Source organism: Cyprinus carpio, chromosome A22 (assembly GCF_018340385.1).
Source record: "Cyprinus carpio isolate SPL01 chromosome A22, ASM1834038v1, whole genome shotgun sequence".
Classification (NCBI taxonomy): Eukaryota; Metazoa; Chordata; class Actinopteri; order Cypriniformes; family Cyprinidae; genus Cyprinus; species Cyprinus carpio.
In genome coordinates, this window is record NC_056593.1 from 15,980,626 (window position 1) to 15,991,140 (window position 10,515).

A 10,515-nucleotide genomic window follows, 5' to 3' on the forward strand; every position below is an offset into this window, starting at 1 on the left:
GGCCACAAAAACACAGATACAGGGAGACCCCTAAAAAAAAAAAAACACATAAAAAAAAGCTTTCATTTATACCATTTACAGATATTTTTTTAAAGAACAACAAAAAAAATGAAAAAATTCAAAAGTGACTATTTGCACAGGTTATTTGTTATTCTTGTCTGTGTTTTCGCCCTACATAAATATCAATGATGAGAAAAGTCAACGCAGCAAAGTGGTTCAATAACACTGCCCCAAACTCTACTCCCTTTAAAGACCTTTATTTTACTGACTACATCTTTCCGGGGCACAAAAAAGGCCCTGTTTTAAAATTCTTCCCCCATAGTATTTTAGAATTTTACAAAAAAATGAAGAAAAATACAATCACGGTTCGTGTATAAAACGACTGAGGGTGCAAGGAACAATATCAAAAGCCACTTCCAAGCGACAGACCGAACTTAATCAAAAATTAAAATCCTTAGAATGTGTTCAACAACTATTAAAAATGAAAAAACAACAAAAATAAATGTAAAATGAAATTGATTTTAACAAAAGTTATTTTAATATAATAAAAACAGAAATTACCACTAAAAATTTGATAACATAAAACACATGGGCAAGACTATACCTTTCTCTGTTGCAGGCAAGAGGCAGCCTCCCCCCCCCGTGAAGCCAACAAGGGGACTTAAAAATTTCAACTGGGGCTAAGGGGCTGCAAAACAAAGGGGGGAAAACTGCAGCCGGGAGATTCCAAATGGGGGGGGGAACCCAAACGGGGGGGGGGTAAAATGGGGGTTTCCTCCCTTGACAAAAACAGGCACATGACACGCAACGAAATTTTTCCCCCCCAATCAACTTAAGGCAAACCCCGCCCCATAACTGTTTCTAAAGATTTTTTGGTTGTGAATTAAAGGGCCACACTCCAATATGAATCTTTCCAAACTCCCCAACGGGACCTCCCCGGGACAAGGGCCCCTTTTTTACAGTCCATGATTGTGATTGACTGAAAAACTATTTTTTTTAAATAAAAAAATAATTCCCTTTTTATATAGGGCTTTTTCTGGGCACTCAAACCCTTTACATAGGGGGGGAATCTCCCGCCACCAGGTGCAGCATCCCCTCCAAAAAAAAAAAAAAAAACGACAAAAACATTTAAAAAGGTACGTAATTATTTTAATTAATTTAATTTTAAAAAAATTCCCCCAAAAAGGAAAAATGCTCCGGGAATCTATTCCAGGGAGGAAGAGAGGGAGGAGAGAGGAGAGGAGAGAGGGGTTTGAATGCCCAGGCCATTCTGGCCATTCATTAGGGTTTCGGGTTTAACAGTAAAAATACCCCTTGGCTTGGAAGTATATCTTGTTCTGGAAATGCAGAGAACAGCTTTCTTCAGTTTTTCCAAGGTTTATTGCCCCCTTTTGCAATGACTAAAAAAAAAAAAAAAAAAAAAAAAATAATTTTAAAAATTAAAAAAAAAAAAAAAAAAAAAAAAAATCTTTAATTAAAATGAATTAAATGTTAACTGAAATAAAATATATAAACATTTCTTATATAATATTTTTTTTTAAAAAAATAACACGTTTTACTTTTTGTTTTTTGGCCTTTCATTGTTCTTTTTAATGTTTCTTTTTTTGTCTTTTTTTTCTGTTCTTATTTTTTTTTATTTTTTGGGGAGCTTGACAATTGAACCAAATGTTTCCCCCTTGATTCAAATTTTAAAAACCCCCTCATATTGGTGACGCCTGTGGTCAGAAAGATGTAATTGCAACAAAAACCGGGCCCAAAACATGCATAAAAAAACTCATTCCAATTTTTTAAAGGGAAGTAAAACATCAAATGCAAAAAAAATGATCTAATACAATTAAATAAAGGTCCTGTGGTTTTTATCTTTTTGGCTAAAATAAAAAAAAAACATAAAACAAAACCCCTTGCCAGTTGTGTCATGGCTGGGATGCAGAAGAATTGAATATTTTAACCTTCATGAATGGATCAAAGTTATTGAAATGAATGGACTAATCACTTTCAGTCCGTGCACAAAAAAGATTTTTAAAGTTGCAAAGACTAAAGACTAAAACCCAAAAGAAATATTCTTTATAAAAGTTGGGAAACCAAACCCCCCCCAAACGGCTCGTTTAAACCCCCCCACATCCCCATCACTAGGGGGAAAGTTTTTGCAACCCAAAATTTCCCCCAAAAAAAAAAGAAGGCAAAAAATTTATTCTCCTGTTGCTGCAGCTCCAGTTGGGGGATTGTGTGGTTTTTTGAAGGAAACTTTTTTTGGGGCCCCAAAGAGGGACATGACAGAAATCAGGGTTAAAGTTGATTTCGATGTTCCAGAACAGTCCAACCCAAATTCAATGGCCCATTTTATGGGGGATGGGGACTTTTTCCCGAACCTTGCCGCGCCTGGGGAAAAACGGTTTCTATAAAGGGGCAGTTAAATTTTTGAAGGACAGTCTGGCTTTCTACTCCAGCCTGTAGGACTTTTTTTTATATTTAAAAAATTTTGGGCGATGACCCAAAATCCCATTTTTGAGCCGAGTTGGCCTGTTGTTTCTCAGATCACAAATGCAGAATGGTTTCCCCAAATGAACCCAAGGCTTAAAAGAATATAAGCGGGGGTTAATATGGTCCAAGGTCCGCATGCGGACCAAAAAAAAAATGCCACATAAAAAAGTTCTGGAGAAATTTGCACCACGGTTGACAGCTTTTAAATACAAAATACCATTTAGATCGCCTTTTTAAACCAAAAAAGATTTTTTTTCAAACGGTCTTTTGCAACCAAAAAATTTTTGCAAATGCTTTTTATCACTTAATTAAACACCGGGAATTAAAGGGGTTCCCATCGGAAATGAAAGTTTACACACTGGGTCTTCTCCCACTTGCACTTGGGCCAAAACAGCAAATACCATAAAGTAGTAAAGGGATCATGCAAACCTAAAATGGGTTTTGGAAGGCATGAGTCTCCCCGCGGGCCTGGAAGACAGTAAGGGGGGTAACTTTCCGCCACACCTTGGGGGCCACCCAGTCAAAACCAAAACTAAATGTCAATCAGAGCACACCTTGTTTTTCACCCCGGAGTTTTGTAAAAATTTGAGAAGGGGGGGCATAGGGGAAAACTATAATACATTGAGGGAAAATAGTGTTTTCTTAACCTTTAAACTGATAAACACACTCATTTACACCAAATAACAAAAAATGTTTTTTAGCAGCATCATATGACCCCTTAAGTTTCGGGAAATTTTTCATTTAGATTTATCCCAAAATTCTCTTTTCACGCAGGTAAAATTTATAATTTTTCATCTTTTTCAGATAAATGATCTTTCATTTTATGCCATTAATTTTTAATTTAATTTTGTCCTTTGGGACATATACTTTCTTTTTTATATTAAGAAGAAACTGTTTATCTTATTTTAACTGGGGCCCCCCAAAAAAAATTTTGCTTGCTGATAAAAGGGGGCCGGGCCCTGCTGCATTTGATAGTAAAACATAGAAGCACCATTTTTTACCATTTTCCCTTGCAAATTTAAATTGTATTTTTTTTCCATATTTCCTGCAATGATTAAAAAAAAAACATGTTTGTTTTTTTTGTCTGTAAAGGGAGAAAAGATATCGATACTGAAAGCATGATCAATAAATGAACGGTTAAAAGGTTGATTGATGAAACTTTGCTTAAAGAAATCTGACAAACACACACAAATTACCAAAAAAAATTTTTCACTTTCAAATTAAAAAAATTAAAAAATCAATGACAATCATCGGGTCTGCAAAATTTTAAATTTTTTATATCTATAAAATTTGACTAAATTTCAAATATTCTGCCAGTGTTTTCCAATAAACACAAAAGGTTTAAAGACCTTTAATAAAAATTAAAAACATACTGGCAGAATTTTAAAAACATGAGCACCTGAACAAGACACCTAAATAAGTGAAACTCCACACTTTTAAACTTTTTTATTGGGTTTTTAAAACTTTTGGGGTTTTAAAGCTATATTATGTTTTTTCACTCGCTGTCATTTTATAGATGTATATCCTAATGTAGTTTCAGGGACAAACGCAAAGGGCCAAAAATTTGCCAGCAAAAGGCACCTTTTCCCAAAGACCCCTTTTTTGAGATGCCCATTACTCCAACCTGCAGGGAACCACAGCTGGAGGGAAATGATTTGTGAGCTTGATAAGACGCCCCTCCCAGAATGCAAACCCTGAAATTAACAGAAAACATTTATGGCCGATAAATTTCATTCCCCAGGTTGTGTTCAAAAACCCTTTAAAATTGTTATGTCCGCCTTTAAAAAGTTGTAAATTTCTTTTTTTGCCCTATTTCACCAAATTTTATCAAAACTTTTTTTCAACTTGTTTTTTTTAAATAGGGCTGGTTTTTTCATTTTTGGAACGATTTTCGAGGCCCCCGTTTAACGGTTTTTTGATCTTTTTGAGTGAAAAAAAGCATTTTTTGGGGGATAATTTTGTCAATATTAAAAGAAATACAAAAATAAAGAGTTTAAACAATAATGTTTTTTTAATCAAAAAATTAGTTTTAAAAGCTTTAATTAGAAAAAAAAAAATGGGAAAAAAATTTAAATTGTGGGTTTCCCCGGCCCAAAAAGACGGCCTACAAAAAATCTTTTAACCCTTTTTTGTGGGGAAATTACCAAAATTGATTCACTTTGCAACGTTTTCTTTTAATTTTTAAATGTTTTGTATTTTTTTTTTGAAACTGATTTATCGTAGGCCCATTTATCGGGGCCTAGGGGGTTTGGGGTAGCTCTTTCACGTTTAGCACGAGGCAGTACCTGTAAACCCAGGCAGGTCGCAGGTGATCCCAGCCCCCCTGGATGGACACCATAGAGGAAGTTTAGTTTAGCATTGGAAGTTTCAACAAACGTCAAATCAGACTTTTAGTGGAGTAAGACCCGGTCCGAAGGGGCCTTTTCCAAAAAGAATTGGTAGGTTTGTCATTGGCATCCTGTTCTTTCACTGAGAAAGTTTCCCCGGACAGTACGATTTAAAGGTCTGAGATGTCGTGGGGCATTATTTACTAACATCATCCAGCATGACTGGTTTGGGAGGGGCAGAATGGGCTGGGAGGAAAACCGTGGGGAATGCCAGACCTCCCATGTTAGGAAATGATTCATTTACGCTGTTATTCGGGGGAAAATTTTAGAGCCGCTGTCGACCAACGCTGGGGGAATAGGGGCCCCCCGTTCCCCCCTTGGGGCATGATAACCTGGGCCCTTGCAAGTGTGCAGATTTTTATGACACTGGCATTATGCCAGACGGCCCCACCTGAATCCCTTTGAGAACCTCTGAATTAAGATCGAGCATCCATTTGCTGAATAACTTTAGCCATTGGATCAGCCTGTAACTTTGGTTTTTTAATTGATTTTGGTGTGATTTTGAATCCAGCCTTCAGTGTGTTGGAGTTTTTTTTTTTTTTTGTCACTTAAAGATATAAAAAAAGATTTTTCAAATTGAATATTTATTCATTGAGATCCAATTTTTGATTTAAGTGTCCCCTTTAATTTTTTTTTTTTTGAGCAGTGTATTTGAGGGAAAAATACATTGAAAGAAAAGCTCAATGCTTCGAACACAAATTTCTCAGATTTTCGATCAGTAAGGCCACAACTGTTCAAAAAAACCCTTTAATTTACTGTCTCTGAAATTGGTTTTCTGAAACCCCTGCCTTTTTCACAAAGTTCATGATAAACACATTGTTGGGTCCAAAGTCCTGACTCCCCGCAGAGCTAGTGGGTTTTTTTTTAAATTTTTTACACACCAATTTGACACTAATTTACCCAAAAACAATGTTTTTTTCAAAAAGAGGATGTATGCCCGACTAAGAGGGCCTTTGAAAAACAGTTCCAAAAAAAAATACAAAACCCGTCCAATCGAAAGAAAAACCCCACAAAAAGAATGAACCCTATTTTTTGATAAATAGGTAAAGGATTATAAAATTTTTGGGAGGTTTTTTTTGACCAAAAAAAGTTTAAAAAAAAAAATTTTTACAAAATGAAACATTTTGTGGTGGGGAGCAAACCCTGTGTGAAAAAGCAAACTGTCCAAGCGATTACATTAAATAAAATTTTTTGGGAAAAAATACCCTCTTTCAAAAGACCCAACAAACAGAGGGTTAAAACCCCGAATACTCCTTGGGGCCCCCCACCCCATGATCGTGTCGCAGAGCAACTTATTGGGTGAATAATACCCACAGCCCTTTTTGGATTACGATCTCATTGACAAGTCAAATTAGTGCTGAGAGCACAACCAAAACAGAAAAAACCCTCACCAAAAGAAATTTCATCCTTACCATTTTTTTTGGGACTTAAATAATGAAATAATAAAAGGGCGACACAAACTTTTCAAATACTGTTAGTATTTTTAATCCCATAAATTTGAATGAAACTCCTACAAATGCAATTAATGTTTAGGCAAAAAAAATTTTTCAACCCTTTTTAAATTTTTTCCCGGATCTTATAACCCACTAATTTTTTTAATCCAAAAACGGGTTGCACGGACTACGGGAAAGGATTTTCTTTCCCCCCTTTTAACCTACTAAAATACTAGTAACAGCTCAACACACACACAAACCATTCAGGTCAAAAAATTGAAGAGTATGGAGCACAATTAAAATGACGCAATCCTCTCTCTTGTTGCTGCTCCATGGTTTCTCTGTCTGTAAGACAAAACATCACTAAAAATGATTCAATAAACAACCTCTAATATGGTCTGTAAGTGGCACTCTAGGCTTCATTTAAGCATAAAAGCAATAAAACCTTTGTGCATTTGTATGCTTATCATAATTAGTAATTAAAATGCAATTTGCCTTATTGACCACGATATTAGTGGTTCCGGGAAGTTCGTGGCCTAGTGGTTAGAGTTTGACTCCTAACCCTAAGGTTGTGGGTTCAGTCTCGGGCGGCAATACCATGACTGAGGTGCCCTTTAGTAAAGCACCGAACCTCCAACTGCTCCCGGCGCCGAGCATAAATGGCTGCCCACTGCTCGCGGTGTGTTCACTGCTTGTGTGTGACTTGGATGGTTAAATGCAGAGCACAAATTCTAAGTATGGGTCACCATACTTTTGTTGTATGTCACAACACATTATTAATAAACTGTTTCAAGTGGAAATATTTAAATAAATATTAAAAAAAAAAAAAAAAATTATCATATTTCACATACCTTGACAAAGAGCTGTGTGCTTGGATGTTGATATGTCTTTGTGATGTAGCAGATGTGCTTTCCTGCATCATTATATTGAGGTTGTTGAGTTTGAGCGAGAAGTTCCTTTCATATACTCTTTAGGAAAAGTTTCAGCTCTGTTTTTGTACGCCGGGGCCACTAATCCTTTACCTTCAATTATGTCATAAACAATTTGGCTGCTATTATGTCTCCAATAAACCGTTATATCTTCATTTTTAAGGCCATTGTCAATAGAAGAACAGGGCAAGACAGCAGAGCTTCCAACTTTACCCTCAACAGTGACCTGCAGACACACTGAAATGAGAGACAAGCCTTTGAAAATCAATTCTAAGAGGCGAATGTCACCTCCTTCCTATTAAAAAAAATATATATAAACATATATTTCACATCCAATGGAAATGGTTACACTTACCTTTGTTTAGCATTACTGCACACATAAACACACAGATACAGAAGCAGCAGCACCTGAAAAAAAAAACAACAACAACTTGCATTTCTATTAATATCTGTTTACAGCATATTTATTTACAGCAACAACAAAAACAAATGAATAAAATTACAAAAGTGACTATTTGCACTAGGTATATATAGCTTATTCTTGTCTGTGTTTTCTTGTTTCCCATACTATGCAATGATGCAGCCAGGGTACAGTCAACTGCAGCAAAGTGGTTTATTAACACTGTACCAAACTCTACTGCATTTAAAGAGCCTTTATATTACTGTACTACATCTTTTCAGGGCACAATTGCAGGCCACTGTTTTAAAATAATCTTCCCCATAGTAGTTTAGAATTCATTACAATAGAAAATGAAGACAAATACAATCACGGTTCAGTGTATTACAACTAGACTGGAGTGTGTGCAAGGACACGATATGACATATAGCACACTTCCAATGCGACAGACACAGAACTGCAATTTAAAAGTAGAAATGCTTCAATTAGAATGTGTTCAACAACTATTCAAATGAACAAACAACAAAATAATAAAAGTAATAATGTAATTGATTATTAACAGACATAGTTATTTTAATGATAATGAAAACAGCAATTACCACTAAAAATTTGCATAACATAAAACAGTTATGTGGCAAGACTATACCTGGTTCTCATGTTGCAGGCAAGAGGCAGCCTCCCGCACTCTCTCGTGAAGCCAACAAGGAGTGACTTAAACTGTAATTCGTCAACTGGCGGCTAGAGGCTGGCTGCAAAAACGAGTCAATCCCACAGACTCCCCATGTTAAAATGCCCAACTTTACAGCAGAAAAATAAAACATGTCTACAGCCTGGTTCAAAAATTTTTACCCTTCATGACAACTGTGAGAGGGATGATTGTTTTTTATAACTCATCCGTTTAAATTAAGCCTCAAAGTTCTGCATAATTAAGGGCGTGGGCTGCTGTCACCATCATTGTGCTAGGTGGGCGTGGTTTCAGCCATAGGCATATAAATACCTAGACGCCTCATTGGCCGCTTTGAGCCGTTGCTGCGATACGTCAACGCGTCGCCATGTTTGTGAGGGCAACACTGCCTTAAAAATTAATGGAAGTAAACGGGGGGAGCTGCGTTTTTTTCTGCGTAATTTTCGTAAGAAACTGTGAACGCTCACACTTGTTGATTTCGTTGATTTTTTCGGTTTACAATTCTAATGTTAATGTAGTATAACTGTCCACAACAAACAATAACAAATGCAACTGATAAGCTTCCTTTTTATGGGATCCAGTGAAACTTTGTTACAGTGTAAAATATTATGCACTGATACAGCGCACAGTAAAAATATAGTAAAAGTGACATGTAATATTAAAAAATATATGTTGTACAACTTGTAGTATAGTAAATAATATAAAGTCGAGTACAACAGTACAATAACATAAGTGATATAATAGATTTATAATAGTGACAAAGTATACATTTTATTTATAATACCATAATAAATAAATGAATAACAATAGATGAATAATAGCAAGAAGAATATGTAATATCAAGGGTGGAATAATACAGAATAGAGAAAAATTAAGAATAAATTAAAAAGTAAATTATATAAAGTAAAATAAATAATCGTGGAAATGCAGTTTTATAATAGTATATGTATAATAATTATTAAACAAATTAAGACACAACTAATGACACCACACAAAACATTGTGGACGTGAATTCCAAATTGTGTTTAATTAATGAGCTCCTTCAGTATAATATGTACATGTACACACACACACACACACACACACACACACACACACACATACATATATACATATATGTACACACACACACAACAAAATCCTCTTGAATCAATCTCAACTCAAGATACACATTTTATTCCAGTTTTCAGTTCTAGCTTTCCCTGGGAATAGAGGGTTAAGTTGTGATGACAAAACTTGACTAATAAAGACTAATTCTACACCACTTCTCTCAAGATTTTCCTATATTTTATTAAATTAATAAGAAAATATTATAAACAACTTATCGATGCTTGAGCATTTTGTTCTACACGGCAAATTACATTTCACTCCCATGCAGAAAATAAAAAAATTGAAATAGTTGTTTATTTTTCCATATGTTAATTCATATAGGAATGTCTGGGGTGTGAGTGTGTGTGAGGTTTACGCTTAGCCAACAAAATGTCAAAGTACAGCTATGCTTAAACATGAGACTTCAGAATAAGGAGATGCTCCCCAAAAAAAAAACGCTCTATTAATCAAACTAATAATCATTATTACAACATCAAGGGCAATGATAAACAATGATTTTGTCATGATATTGCAGCTGGACTCACTATGAGTTCCTGTGTTTTTCATTTCTAGGCTCTTTACATTATGCAGTTTTTGTGTAAATACACACACAGTACATGATCAGCATTTCAAACAAAAAGCTCAGGTAACTAGCTTTCCAATGCAGTCTATAGTATTGAGATTTTGACTGAACAAACGGTTATATTTAAATAATAATACTACACCCTACATTTATATAGCTGTATAGAAGTGGGGAATTCCCTTGCTCTCCACCTCAGTGCAAGTGAAATATCCACTTCAAATATGTGACTGAAAACGACAGATACATATAATAAGGTGAGTATATTAAATTACTCCCTTACAAAGACAAAAGCAGTGCAAAAAAATAAGCTTTGTGTTTGTTTTGTGAGGAGTTATGAGAGAAGTGGCTTTGAAGGCGACCAGGGTCATTCTGGCCATTCATTCAGGAGCTATTCTGGGCTTTAACTAGTACAAATACAACCTTGGGCTGTGGAAGTATAGTCTTGTCTCTTGAATGCAGAGAACAGCTTTCTTCAGCTTTCCTGAAGGCTTCATTGTCCTGTTTGAAACTGACTAAAAAAAAAAAAAAAAA

At 35.3% G+C, this 10,515-nt stretch overlaps 1 long non-coding RNA gene across 1 annotated transcript; it reads right to left on the reverse strand.

Moving 5' to 3' along the window:
- Positions 1–7,327: 7,327 nt before the first annotated feature.
- LOC122134916 lies at positions 7,328–8,319 on the reverse strand. The gene is made up of 3 exons (XR_006153211.1): positions 8,274–8,319; positions 7,586–7,638; positions 7,328–7,467 (listed from the first exon to the last, which is right to left on the reverse strand). It is a non-coding gene; the product is annotated as an uncharacterized LOC122134916 (long non-coding RNA).
- Between the last annotated feature and the right edge of the window lie 2,196 nt (positions 8,320–10,515).